Source organism: Melospiza melodia, chromosome 8, assembly GCF_035770615.1.
Source record: "Melospiza melodia melodia isolate bMelMel2 chromosome 8, bMelMel2.pri, whole genome shotgun sequence".
Classification (NCBI taxonomy): domain Eukaryota; kingdom Metazoa; phylum Chordata; class Aves; order Passeriformes; family Passerellidae; genus Melospiza; species Melospiza melodia.
The window spans coordinates 14,647,029-14,661,568 of record NC_086201.1 but is presented as its reverse complement, the minus strand read 5'-3'; positions in this window follow the sequence as shown (position 1 = coordinate 14,661,568).

Sequence of the window (14,540 nt, the reverse complement as noted above, 5' to 3'; positions counted from 1 at the left end):
AGCAACTCAGCAAACAGTGGGACTGGAAAGCTTTGAAAGAAAACTGCTGAGCAGGGAACTCTGCTGAAATAGCACCTGCCTTCTTCTTCTTTTTTTTTTTTTTAATCTGCCTTCTTTTCTTTCTCTCTCTCTAATTTCTTTTTTCTTTCTCTTTTTTTTTCTTTTAGGGCCACGTTTATAGCTCTTTTTTTTTTTTTTTTTTTTTTTTTTTTGCTGCTTGGAAAGGCTAACCTCAGGCCTGTTTGGCATTTGCTCTTGGCCTGAGCCTTCACATGAAGATCCTCTGTAAATAGGTTAATGTTGGTTTCATTTCCACTCTGAAAGCAAGAAGGGATCCTTCTGTTTCACTAATGCTTTCTTCCCTGGCTGTAACAGAGAGGGCTGGAGTGGGGCAGGAGGGGGGATTTGGCTGGAAACGCCACTGGCCAGATTGGAGAGGTTCTGTCTGCGGGAACAGGTTGACTTTGTCAAACGGTTTGCCGGAGAGCGAGGTTTCCCAGGGAAATGTGCCAGCTCATCTTTCACGTCAAAAGGTCACAAACCCACTTCCAGCGAATTTGGACATTTTGAGGTTTCACTCAGAAGTGGAATGAATTATTTTTATTAGAAGTGGGTTTTTCAAAGAGAGGGAATATCTCTCCTTAGACTAACTAGGAGACTAAGAAAAACAAATCCACTTTGGGGCTCAGCAGCCTTTCTTGGGGCCTGAAATGAGAGTGCACCATTTTCAGCTGCACACAGGTGGGAAACACTTGTTCTCCACTTACTGTCTCCATGTCAGCTGTTTAGGCAATTTGAGGAAAGAGCAATCAGCCTCTGGGGGACAAGGGGAAGAGAGATCAGTGAAGAGAGAGGGGCCAAAGCAATAGTGTGAGACAAAGGGAGGTACAGGTAGATGAAGGTGTTTGTCTCTGTCAAATCCACTGTTTTTCTCTCGAATTTTAGTACACTTTTTTTTTTTTTTTTTTTTTTTTTTGTATTTTTAATTATTCTTTTGATCTGCTACAGTTCTAAAACATTACTGGGTGTGGAAATCCTGGTCTGAAGCTCCTAAACTACACTGGGATTAGAAAGCAACAAGTCTGCTGCTCTGGAAGAAGGCAGGAAAATGCTGGCATAAGAACAGACAGTAGACAATATTTTTTTGTTCATTTTCTAAAGGCTAGGGAAGCCAGTATGGACCCCACAAGAGGTGTTAAAGCAACTAGAATTACCGTCAGTTTTATCCCAGCAGCAGTTTGCTATTGGTCGTTGTGTTAAACTGAATTAGGTGGTACATGGAAATATCTTGACCCCAAATCTTCGCCATTCCCAGCCCTTTCATTACCTTCTGTGGGAGTTTGGTGTCAGGGCAAAGATGAATTCAGCTCTGTTGTAACATCACTTCAACAATTTCTGTGGTAAAGTGATAAAGAACTGTTCATTTGGATGGTTTAGTTCTGCTGCTGATGGTGCACAGAGGAAAAGGGCATTTGTATTTGAACAGAGTGGGAGCTGAATACCTGGCAAGAGCAGGAAAAGAAAAACCCTGTTTTCTGTCATGTGTTTGGGTCCCCAGGCAATTCTGGACACTGAGCTCACTCCTGAATTCCAAGAAGTAGATGGGCTAATGTAGTCACCAGACCTCGGATTATTTTATTGAGAGAACTCATGAGAACAATCCATGGATTACAGACCTGTTTTTGGCATTTTTGCAGGTGTGTGGGCAGCTGAGGACAGGACAAAGGAGAAAGGAATAGTGCATGGTTGTGGAAGACCAGATCTCAAACAGGAGGGTCAGTCTGGGGAAGCTCAAAGGAGCTGCTTGAAATTTTTTACATCATGTACATTTCCCATGATAAGTTTTTTTGACACTGAATGCTGAGGATGCCAGAAGCAGGGAAGAGGATGATTCACTGAGGCTGGTGCCTATTAAACACCAAGGCCTATAGGGCAGCCTTCTCAGCTAGTACTTTGAGGAATTCATTAATAGGAACTGGGAGGTCCCAGCTACAGGATGGTTGGCACCGTAATTTTCTTATATTATTTCCCCAGGCAATTTGCCAGTAACCATGGAAGAAGAGCCTGCTCAGCTGGGTGGACATTTGACAAAATACTTGGGAATTCACTGCCTTGCCCCTGACACAGGCAAGTGGGGAAGCAAAATGACTGTCAGGGGGTTATACTCAGCCAAGGGGACATTTTCTGCAGTGTTCTTTCAGAAACAAATTCATCAAAATGAGAACTAAAACACTGGGGAAATTCAAGCTGGACTCCTCCACTGCTGTCTGACCCTGATGAGCTCACAGCAGAGAGATTTCACTACTGAGAACAGGAGACAGTGAGTGACAGGTCTCACAAAGAGCAGTTTGAAATTCTCTCCTAGGGAGTAAATATCATGTTTACCAGAGCTGTCAGCACCCACTGCCCAGCTTTGCACACCTGCAGATGACTTCCTCCCGAATTTGATTCCCTTTCCTCTCTCTTTCTTTAGATGAGCAAGGTAGGAAGGGTGTAATTTATTGTATCTATTTGTGTATTTATCTATTTATTTGGCATACTGCACGTAAATCAATTCCTCCTTTGCCGTCCTGGCAGGGTTTCAGGGAGGGAGCAGGAGGATGCGTGGGAGCGGAGGCTCCTGAATGGTTGCACACAACTCCCCGACTCTTTCCTGGCACGGAAAAATGGTTTCCCAGCCCTGGGTTTCCATATTGCTCTGCTGGAGAAACAGAGCCGGGCATGCTCTCTCCAGGCCTGATCTTATCTGAGATCGCTCCCATCGCTGCAGATACGGGACGGCTGCAGAGAGCCCGGCGCTGGCAGCCTTCAGCAACATGCATGGGAGCCCTCATTTTCACATACCCTGCAGCACCTTTTGTCTCCCTCACATCTTTTTTCCTCCCTTTGATCCAAGGGAGACAGAGCTCCTGCCTTTATTCCCTTGCTAGGTTTCAGGCCCTGAAGGATTTATGATCATTGAGTCGTGATCATACAGAATTTGATTCAAAGTCAGAGACCTCTTCTTCTGTCTGCCCTCTTCAAGAAATAAGTTTCCAACCTGAACGTGACCCAGGAGAGGAAAAATGATACAAGCAGAATCAGGGCAGAATCTGAAATTGCCTGGTGGGGAAAAAGATAATTTGTGTAAGAATAACATATTGGCATCTAAGCCCAACAGGCAATTACCCACTGGGGGTACTCATGGTGGACCAGAGCCAGAGTGTGGACTCAGAGTTGGATCAGAACTCACCTCTTCTTTCACTAAAGTGAAACCACTGATTATTCTATATCTGCTCCCCACCTAGCAGCGAGCCTGTGTCAGTTTTGCCGTAGTGTTCAACCTGGGAAACTTTTATCCAGAGCCATAAACTTAATTTTTGAGATCAAGCAATTAGGATGTGTCAGTTAAGAACGGATTTACCCTGCTCTCTTTTGTCTCTGCATGTCAAGAGGCAGGTACCAGCAGCACCACTCAGGAAAGCCACTGGTGTGGAAGAGACAGAAGAGTGGAAAAAAGTTGCCTGGAATACATGTTCTTTGTATATGCGCTCCTTTTGTGGTTCCCTTAATCCATATTTTTTCAGTTCCTTCAACATTTTCCTGCTGCCTCTGCCTGCCATCCTCACACTCAAGCTTCATCACTGAGCCATTGGTTTGGTGGCCCAGAGAGGAATCCACAGGGCACACTCCAGCAGGGCTTTCTGATCAGCTGCAGGGAGCATGGCAGGATTTTCCCCACATCCTTTATACAGCGCTTTAGAGCAGAGCTGCAGTATCCAGCAAGGCAGTGCTGGCTCAGCCAGGCAGTCTCTGGTCTTTTCTGAATAAGGGTCTTGTGGCTTAGCTGAGGCAATGACAGCTTTCAGCCATGATCCTGCCCCTTCCTAGCAAATCTACCTTCTGAACAGCAAATTGGCAGATCTGCCAGGTTGGCTGGACCCCAGGCCTTCCTGGATCCCTTCCCTGACTTCTCATCATGCGTGTTTTAAATTACTGTTTAAATCAAAGATGTCAGTGATTCAGGCCAAAGGGCTTTGCTGAGAGGTAATCTCATACTTTTTTTCTGGCATCTTTCCTTGTGCTGATCCCAGCACTGAAGGCTTGGGGATCATGAAGGGGCTGGAGGGGCTGCCTCTCCATGCTGCACAGAGAACGCAGCCCACTTCTTTGGAGGACCAGAACATTTTTCTAACATTTCTTGCTATAGGAAGGACACGAGACAAACATTACATGCCAGATATTTCCTGGATTTTGACTCGTTGCAAGTTGTAGCTTTTAGCCTTGTTTGTTTGTTTGTTTGTTCTTCTCCAAAAGAGTTCCAGGGACTTGGGTTCAGGGTGGGTGTATGCAAATGTGTGGATGCTGCATGGACTATGAGAGCAAATTTAGTTTTGCAGTATTTGGCTTCAGTGACCCAGCTGCTCTGCTGCTCCTCTCCCTGGGAATGAGGTCACCTCCTGGTGCCGTGGCTGCACCCATGCCCCACCAGCAATCCCAGTGTGAGCTGAATGACACTTTCAAACTCACTGCAGACTAGAAGGAGCCTTTCAGAGCCCTGCCCAGCTCCTCCAAACTTGGACTGTAGGACCTCAAAATGAGGAAGAAGGAATCTAATATCTGCTGCCAAACTCTGCAGGAGAGGGAAACTCCCTTCTAAGCACAGTGGATATTAATGTTTACTCCCTCCCCTATGACAGCGTATCCCTCTTAGGGACACTACCTATACCATTGGTTATATCTGAATGGCCTCTCCTGTTATAGCCTCTCCTGTTCTGGAAGGTATTTCAGTAATTATCTGCAGCACTGAATTCCCTAGGTTGGACAGAAAGGGAAACGTTTCCTTCTCTGTCACCTTTAATTGCATTGCACCTCCCCTTCATTCCTCATCCACAGCAATGCTAACGGGATGCCTCTGGTGGGATGCTTGGCATAGTGGATTGGTACTGCATTCTGCTCCAGGTTCAAGCTGAATATGATTTGGGGGAGGGGAGTGTAGGGTGTTAATCAAGCTGTACATTTGCCTTTAGTTTATGGATTAATTTAAAGTGCATAAATCAATACTTGCTCTGGTGCAGCTCTGCCCCATCTTCAGTTTTGCCCAAGTTTTCTATCAGAGCTTATTTCTGCTTTACCCTCCTCTTGAGTAACCTCCTCTTGTCTCTGCCTTATTGCATGTCTCTCTATCTCAGCCTCTTCAGTTCTGCTGGAATTTTGTTAGACTTAAGAGTCTTTTTTACAAAAGTCCAATAAAATATGATCACGGCTTTATAAAGTGAATGTGAAAAAGTCAAAGCTGTAAATGCCATGTCCATCTGAAAAGCCTCAGCTCACAGACCAATACTCTCAGGCATGAGTGAAGCTCCTGGAGTTAGTCTGAGGGGCACAAACAACTTTTATTTCCACTCCTGGCAAAATCTTCAATCTCAGCATCTCAGTAGCAATCTCTGTATCCCTTCTGCAGGGAATGTTTCTCCCAGCCCCCAACTTGGCTATAACACAGCACTCTTACTCTCCAGATTTCTATCCTCACCAGTCCCTGCCAGGGATTTGTGTCCAGATCAATCTTTTCTTGCACTTTTTTTTCTGTCCTAAGGCTTGAACAGCTGCATCTCATTCTGAGAAGCAGAAAAGTCCCCAGTGGGTGGGAAGGATGTCTCTTCATTGTGATCTAACCTACTGTTGTCTTTTGACACCTGATTGCTTCTCTTCTACTGTCTAAATGCTGAATCCCAATGGATCTAGCCCAGTACTGCCAGTCATGTCCTGTTCTTGCACTGTTTCACAGTCTGTACAACACTGATTTAAAATTTATAATCCAGCATTAAAAAAAAAAATTAAATAAAGAACTAAATATAGATATGTCAGTATAGGTATCAGTTGGTTCCTTAATATTTTTTTCTATTAAAAAATATAAATGTTGTCAAGCACTTGTCTCATACGTGTTTTCAGTGCTCAGCCTATGCTTTCTGTGGTCTCCTACAAACTTCCATGGTGATATTCTGGTTAATATCAACACCTCACTGGTTCTATGAGATTTCTGTGGATAGATACCGTCCAAGGTTTCTTGCAAGTCTGATTTTTAATGACATCTACTCAGACATGCATCTGGGACATCAGCAATATTAAAAAACAATCTATGATTCTCTCCTTCAGCTAGAAGTGCAATGGGAGGGGATGTTTATGTCACAGGGATATCTGCCTTTCCTAAACTTCTAAATCAGTTACTCCCATCAAAAATTAAATCACAGCCACCCCCACTCTCCAACAAAGATTTAGTAACAAAGAACTGTTAGACAGATGTAGAAATAGGACAAATCCTATTACTAAGGATTTATCTGTGTACCAAAACAGGCATTACCCATTATTCTCTGGAATCTATTAAAATTGAACATTAGATCCAACTTGACACAACTTTTGCAGATTTCAAGTTTGGAGCCAGAGAGCTAAGAAAAAATAGAGCACAAAGCCCAAACACCTTCCAATTTAAGAGAAGGCTGGAAAGAGGTAGGAACCCACAGTCACACATAATTTCTAAGCAACTTTTCCTAGGTAAGGACATATTCTTCTTTATGAAATAGACTCTGAGTGACTTGGGGGACCAATTCAAGTTTATCCATTATTTTTCTTATTTAGTCTACAATGTTTCTGAGATTAGGTTGTTGGGACTTTCTTCTTTCAAGAGCTAGGGTATCCACACACACACATCTAGCTTTTACATGTAGAAGGGAAGAGCTTGGTTTCAGTTTTGTGCTCAGAAGAAAGGCAGAGTACCAAACAAATTCAAAGATAGTGAGAAAATGTTGCTTTTTACATCTGACACCTGACTGAAGAACACCACAGGGATTTTGTTCCTTTACCAGGTCTTTTGTCCTATCAGTGTTTCTCAGTTTCTTGGAATGGGCAATTCCAATATTTGAGAGCAGTACAGACTCCCCATTTAGTTCTCTTCATCTCTACTGGGTTGGCCATTTAGTGCCAATGGGCAAAGGGATATGCTCCATTTCTGTTCCCCTGGGATATCCATTCTCCAAGAGAACAGACCTGGCCAAGAGAAAACTGGGGACATTCTGAGCAGGCTAGAGCTTTATTTCTGGGGTTCACAGCAATCCATTCAGCTGCACTGTGAACTCTGTCTGGGAGGAGATCCCTGGAGAAATGTCTCTATACATGGACAGTATCAATGTCTACAGTTTCTGCCTGACACCCTTTTTCTTGGATGACCAGGCACCTCCAGCTCCTCATGCCATCAGTCTTTGGACTCTTTTCATATCTCTTTCCTGAACAAAAGAAGCAAACTAATGATATTATAATGAAAGAAACCAGAAGTGATAATTAATGAAAGAGCAGAAATTAAATCTGTGTGAGGCAGGGCCAACTTCATGTAATGCAGGTCTAAGGGATGATCAGCTCCACAGTCCAGAGGTGACTTCAGAACTTCTGCAACAACTTTCCTCCAAACAAAATAAAAGACTTGAAAACTATACTATATTAGCAGGGGTTAGTCCTTATTTTAAGGTGCTTCCTCTCCCTTCAAAAACACAAACAACCCACACCTTCATAACTTGAGGAGTTGAGTTTGTGGAGGAGAAGTTCAGGTTTTATTTTGTCCCACCTCTATTTGAAGGGTTCAGCCATGGGTTAACCTCCATGCCCTGTAACATTTCAGAGCAATCAGGGAAGACAGACAGATGGAAACACCGGGGGATGGAGGGAAGCTGATTTATATGCAGCTGAAACACAGCCGTGGGGCTGCTGCCAAGCCATATAGATGTGGTGGCAACACAAACAGAGACACGCAGAACAGCCTGTGCAAATATAAACACTGCCACACGTGATGAGGGTTCACCAAGTTCATGCAAACACCAGGGAAGGAAAAGAAAAAAGATACTTAACTGGGGAGGCAAGTGTAAAGATTATGTCAGGCACAGGAGCTCTGTTAAACAAGAAAACAAAAAGAAAGTGCCTCTTTTCTTGTTCTAAAGAAATTCACGCTTAGATAATAGGAATCTGCAACAGATTTAAAGGACACAGTGTGTCTTCCTGTGTCATCAGGAGATATTCTTAACACCCCTGTCAATAACAGTTGTTATCAGTGATCACTTTTCCTCTCCTGTCTAGATCTGGTGGCATGGTAGTTCTTTAAATCATATGTCTCAGATCGATCATTATGTTTGTTACTCTGTCACCTCAGGATTGTTTCCAAATGTTGGAGGCTCATTACCAAAAGCTGGCCTGGCACTTTCAGTGTCACTCCAGTGAACTGGCATTTCTTCTCCAGCTTTCCCATGTGAATCTACACCAAGCTCAGCAGAGAGTAGAAATCGTCATCCTGCTGCAAGGGGCCTGCATGGAAGAAATTTGTGGAGCTGAGTATAGTGCCTAGAGGTTATGAATTGCAGGGTAGAAACCACTAAAGCAATTATTGCTGACTGCTATCCTAGGACAGAAGGGACATGGAAACTAAATACTCAGCCATAGCTGAGGACGTCTCCTCCACCACCACGAATCCTCCTGGCCACACATGTAATAACAAACCGTGCTCTTGCTTTGGGCTATTGTGTTGCAGAGATGCCAGTGCAGCATTTTTTAGCAGCACCAAACTGCAGAAAATATTGTATTCCAGATAATTTGTTTTCCAAAATAGTATGCCTTTCTTTCACAGAAAAAGCAACTCTAGCACTTCTTCTGCGCATAGCCCCTCTTTTCATATCCCAATGTCCCTCTAACGCCTGCCTCTTTGCTGCCATCCTTTGGCAGCCTCCAGGTAGAAAAAGGGCAGAGAATCACAGACTGTCATCTGTGAAACCTTCAAATATCCCCATCAAAAGCTAAGCACTCAACAAACAAAGCTGTGGTGTCTTACCAAGGGCCCAAAGGGACACCGCAATTTCCTCTGGGCTGAGAGATTAGATGGTTCAGGACTGCAAGCCAGAAGGCTTCCATCCAAGCCCAGCCACTGACTCAAAGTCCATAACAACCTACAGGCCTTTGCCACATACAGCTGTAAGCAGAAAGTTATATCCATGAGACTGATGAGACACAGTGTCCTCTTGTTTATTGCTGTCCATAATATTGACCTGAACAGACCACACTGGTTACTTGAAACTGGTTGAGATATCCTTGAACAAGGGGCCCTCCCATCATACCCATAGCTGCAGAGACAGTCTTGGCTGTTGGCACCCTCTGTTCACCCACAGAAGTCAGCTCCAAGGATGCTGAGAATATTCCAGCCTTTTAGTGTGTGATTCTTGCCCTTTACATGGAGTGAATCTCTCCTGGAAAAAAAAAAAAGGGTCATGAGATTATGATGCTGAAATTCCACCTATTTTGTATCCTATTGTATCCTATAGTTTCTTGTTTCAGTGGAATGTTTATATCCATATGGGGTTAGTTGGATACTCACCATTTGCATTCTCTTTTCCAGATGGATGAGGCTGTGCTGGAATCTCTCATGTGCTAATCAACCCACCTGCAATAATATATAAACACACACTATTTCAAGATCTCGATCCATCATGGTGCTTTCCTTCAGACTCTTGCTTTCTTGATAGTTCTTTCCCTTTTCTTTGGTGTCTTAATCTCTCCAAGTCTTTCCCAACAATTGTTAGACACCATTGTTAACTCATCTACAAGATGACTGTGCCTTTTGCTCTCCAGACAGATTGAGAAATGGAAATGAAGTGACTATTGCTTTTTGCATCATACTTTTGATAAGGAGATGGAGTGAACTCTAAAATATAGCAGCATGAAAGTCATTTGTCTTTTCAAAAATGCATCAAAATGTCTCCACATCTGTTTACATTCTCCAGTTCTACATCTCATCTCCATAGGGACTGCACAACTCTGTTTGGTCTCACATTGAAGTCTGGATATTTGTTCTGACTCCTTGTGAAGGCTGTACAACCCAAAGCACAGTCCTTTTGGATGCCTCCCCATTCCAGCAAGATCACATTTCACTTTTTTTTTTTTTTTTTTTTTTTTTTTGCATTTATTAAGTGCTCTCCATAGTGTGAAGAAGGTTCACTTGACAGCCCTGGAAATGGAGGTTCTCTGCTAAGATGTAGTAGATGCAATACATGTATCACCACTCCACCCACTGGAAATGAGCCTTCATCTTGAAACCTCAGCAAAAAGAAACAAATTAAGTTCACTCTCCATGACCAAAAGTCAGCTCTTCTGCTGTTGCAATACATAAAAGTGGCAGTTTTGAAGAAAAGGCAGATCTGGGCAAGTCTTGCTTACCCTCTTTGGATTAGATCACAGAATCATGGAATCATTTCAGTTAGGAAAGACTTTTAGATCCTTGCTAACTTCTGTGCAAAGATCCTTCTACCCCTTGAGACAGGTGTACCTTGGGTGTTCCCAGCAGGCCTGATGTCATGTAAACTGACCCATTATCAAAAAACCCCAAAATTCTGCTGGTGACACCAGGCTCAGAGCCAGATATTGATCTGCTGGGCTCTTCCAGTTTCTTTCCTCATCACTGCCTCCAACTAGAAGGATAAAGAATACTAGTCATCCCAAGATCCTGAAGTATCTCTTAATACCACCTATTCTACCTCTTCCATTGACAATCAGCCAAAAACTCACATTTCACCAACTTTCCTTGGCTCCAGACAGAAACCCTGCCAGCAATGAATCAGATTTACTTCCAAATTAGTCACCAGCATCAACCTCAGCCCATGCAGTACTTTGAAGATCTGAAAGGCCAACATGAATCCACATTTCTCCTGGCTTCCTTATGCATACTGTTCAGTTCTTAAAATTCCCCAGCTCAGCTGGAATTCACAACCAAGCCAAGACAGCCAGGATGCACTGGGCACATGGGAGGGCCAGCAGTGAGCCTGGCAGCAATCATGGCCACAAATAATTTAAATTTTTAAAAAATTAAATAAATTATGAAACAGGATCAACTGTTGTATAAAGCTTTTTCACATTTTCAGCCATCTCCTTTCATATTTGGCTCCCACATACATTTAAAGAGTCCATGATGAAAATACAAATTTGTGATGTTATCCTCATTGAAATCTATCTTTAAAGCTTCCTTCTTTATGACATGGAAGGCAGTCTCAGCACTTGTAAGAGCTCTGTAATCCTGATAGTTACACTTCACAGTTCTCACTGCTCAGTATCTCTATACATTTTTTCTGTCCCTTCTTTTTACAAGGGTTATTGTTTTGCTTATGAAGTTTATTGAATAATCTAATGTTGACTTAGGAAAGAACTTCATGAACACCAATTAGTATAGATAAACCCATCCATTTTAAACATGATGCACTTATTCTCTGTCTCACTTTCAAAGACAGAAGATCCATTCTGTGGAAAAGGTAAGGCTGGGAAATGTCTTCTACGGAATAAGATGGGCAGATCAGGCTGGGAAACAGCTACAAGTGATTCCCTCTTTCCTGAAATGGCCTCTAAAAGGCACGAGTGTTACCACCGATGCTACAGTTCAATAAAAGGAGGCCTTTGATTGCCCACATCACTTCTAGTTTTTTTAAGAATTGTTTCTCACACATAAACCATAGAACAAAATAAAAGCTGAAGAAGGACTCTGAGCTGTCCTCCTCCTGCTGTATAACTTCTGAAATCCATTGGATCTACTTTTCTCTCCCTCCCAGAATCATTGTTTCAGTAATCAGAAAAGAGTGAGGATGGCTGTGTGGTATTTACAGCTGTCAGTGATTTCATGAGCTGTTGTAAACATCCCTGCCACTTAAAGCATGTTGGGAAGCGTGTTGAGAATATATACATTCTATATATATAATATATAGTATATACAGTATATATATATATATAAAGCGTCTTGAGAATATATTGACTGTACACTGTCACGGTCAGTGCCATTTTACTAGAAATGAAATTGCAGTTAAGACCCCATGGCTGACGGTGAGAGATTGGTTTGCATCATAAAAACTGAAATGCTTTATTGATAACATGTTTTATGAGCCTAGCTGTTAGCCTTGGGGGTGTCATCACACTGTAACCTTCCAGCTCTTTCCCTCTGGAATGAATTGAAGGCGGCTGGAGCACTAATTTATTACAAAGACAGGTGCTGCAGCAACAGGAAAGAAGGCAAGACAGCAAGAAAGCAAGGAAGAAAGGAAGAAAGGAAGAAAGGAAGAAAGAAAGCACAAGCAAGATGGAGAGACTGACAAACTTAACTGCAAAACAGTATTTGCCTGGGCTGTAATTTGTTTGCATGCCAGATGTCCACATGGCTCAGGCTGACAGCCCTGCAGAGGGTGGGAAGTCCAACACTGCCCAAAGCCAAAAAGAAGAAAATTTTAAAACATAAAAACGAAATTACTTTGCTGTTTATTTCCTTCACCAGTGAAAACTGTGTCCCTCCAGATCATAGCTGACCATCCCATGCACTAACACTTTCCCCTGCAAACATGTGATTGGAGTTCTCTTCTTTAGCCAGACCAGCTGAAAAAATGGATTTTAATGTAGTAGGGTGAGGGAATTGTAAAATACACTTCTCTAATTAGTTTATGAGTTTGAGAGTGAAGGACTTGGGTGAAGAAATGTCATGATGTCACTTCTATGATATTTGAACAGGCTTATTTATATTCCTCACCTTAGATCTTTTCCTCCTGCACCCATCTTCCTTTCTTCACCTCTCACTCCCCCCACCACCACTGTTTCTTTCTTGCCTCTTGCCAAGTCCATCACATACCCGGGTCCAAACAGACAGTTCTGCAGATGGGTTGATGATACTGCAAAACACTCAGGGTGAGATGTTTCTGTCTGGCCTACAGATGGGAGACTCATAAACACTTGATACACCCAGTCCCCCATTACTGGTTTAACAGCTTTTCTACTGGAAAGCCAAGAGCTTCCCCAGGCAATGCAGGGAGTTGCCATATGTTCAGAATACTAATAATTCCTCTAAAAGCTCATGTGTTTTCAGGCTAACAGAAGAACTGAAATTCTTTTCTTCTTAGTATGTTTGCAGTCGTTGCAAAAGGATCCATCTGGATGGGCTCTTGTGTGGGTATTGGCAGGCCCTGTCAGTTGGATGTGTGTGAGTGCGAATGATGCTTTTTGTCTTAAGTCATAGAGATTGATTGCATTTAAAATATTCTTCATCAGGATCTTCTGTCCCTGATGATGCCATGCCACAGCTCACCAGAGACACCACCATTCATCTGCCTGATTCTGAGCACAGTGTTTCTGAGAGGTGCACGTATCCCTGCAAACACCAAGGGGAAAAAGAGGCTGTTCCATACCTCCAGAGTGCTACTCCATCCTGCACAGAGAAATGGACCTCTTTGAAACCAGAATGTCCTGGAGCAGGACACAATTAGGAGCTTTCTTTTTTTACTGTGAGATTCCAAGCTTGATCTTAAGGCATCTACATCTGTTGGAAAGTCACAGCAGATTCTTCTGTGTGTGAGGCCTAAAAGTGTTTGAGTATCCTACTGGAAGAATCAGTCTTCTTCAATTCCTTTGGCTAACCTGAAATGGAGATGGTCAAACAGTGACCGGGTGCCATGAGGAGCAGTGAACATGATAAAATACTGCTTTATCTGCCCTACTTCTTCATGAAGTGCTGGGAAGAGAACGTCCTGCCTCTGTCTGATGGCACCCCAAGGACTGAGGGCTTAAGTGAAGACCACATCAGTCTGCGATAGTGAAGGATTCCAGTCTGCATTTAGTAGGAAAAAGCTCATTAGCCTTGCTTGTCTGGCTGAGTTATTGAGAAAAGAAATTGCATTCTTCTTCCTGAATCCCTTTTGTGGTTTGAGATTGACAGAGCATCCTTCTTTCCACAGCAGAAATACTTAAGTAATGTTGTTCTGTACCACCTCCTGTCCTAGCTATAGTCATATTTTGTGTATTATATATTATATTATATATGTAAATCCCTAAGGAAACTGTAAAAAGTTCAGCAGACCTTGGTGAAAGCAAACTGGCTTCTCAATGAGAGAGAAATGAGGTGTGCTGAGAAAAGAACACCTCTAAAGGGAAATTCAGAGAGTTGTTCCCTGAGTCTTGTGCCAAATTCCTTTGTAGCCTCAAGGTCTTGGTGTCCAACAGAGACTACATCACTCTTAGGAAGAGGCTAGAAAACATAACTGAAAGTGCTAAAATGCCATTGTGTACACAGCCTCTCTCCCTGACCTCAAACATAGTTTGAATCACCAGCTCTCAAAAGATGTACAACACAAAAAAGAAAGATCTAGAGCTGAAACATGGAAGGATTTCCTCATAGAAAACACTTAGAAAGAAACCCTCTGATTTAGATCGCTGTCAAATAACGGACAAGAAAGGAATATAAAACTATGACTGAAATGTACCTAATGCCCTCACACACTCCTAGAATCAGGGATTTTCACCTCTTTCTGCAGCACATGTTTAGCTTGAAATATGCAAGCTGCTCTTGTCACATCTTCATGCGAACACCTTGGATTACTTACAAGGTTTAAATTTTGGCACCCTGCCTCAGTAAGTTCCTAAGTCAATTCCCCAGTGTGAAGAACTGCAGGAGGACAGGACTGCCCCGTTCAAGGCAGTGAGGCTTGGTGGAGAGCAAAGCAGCTGTTGTGATA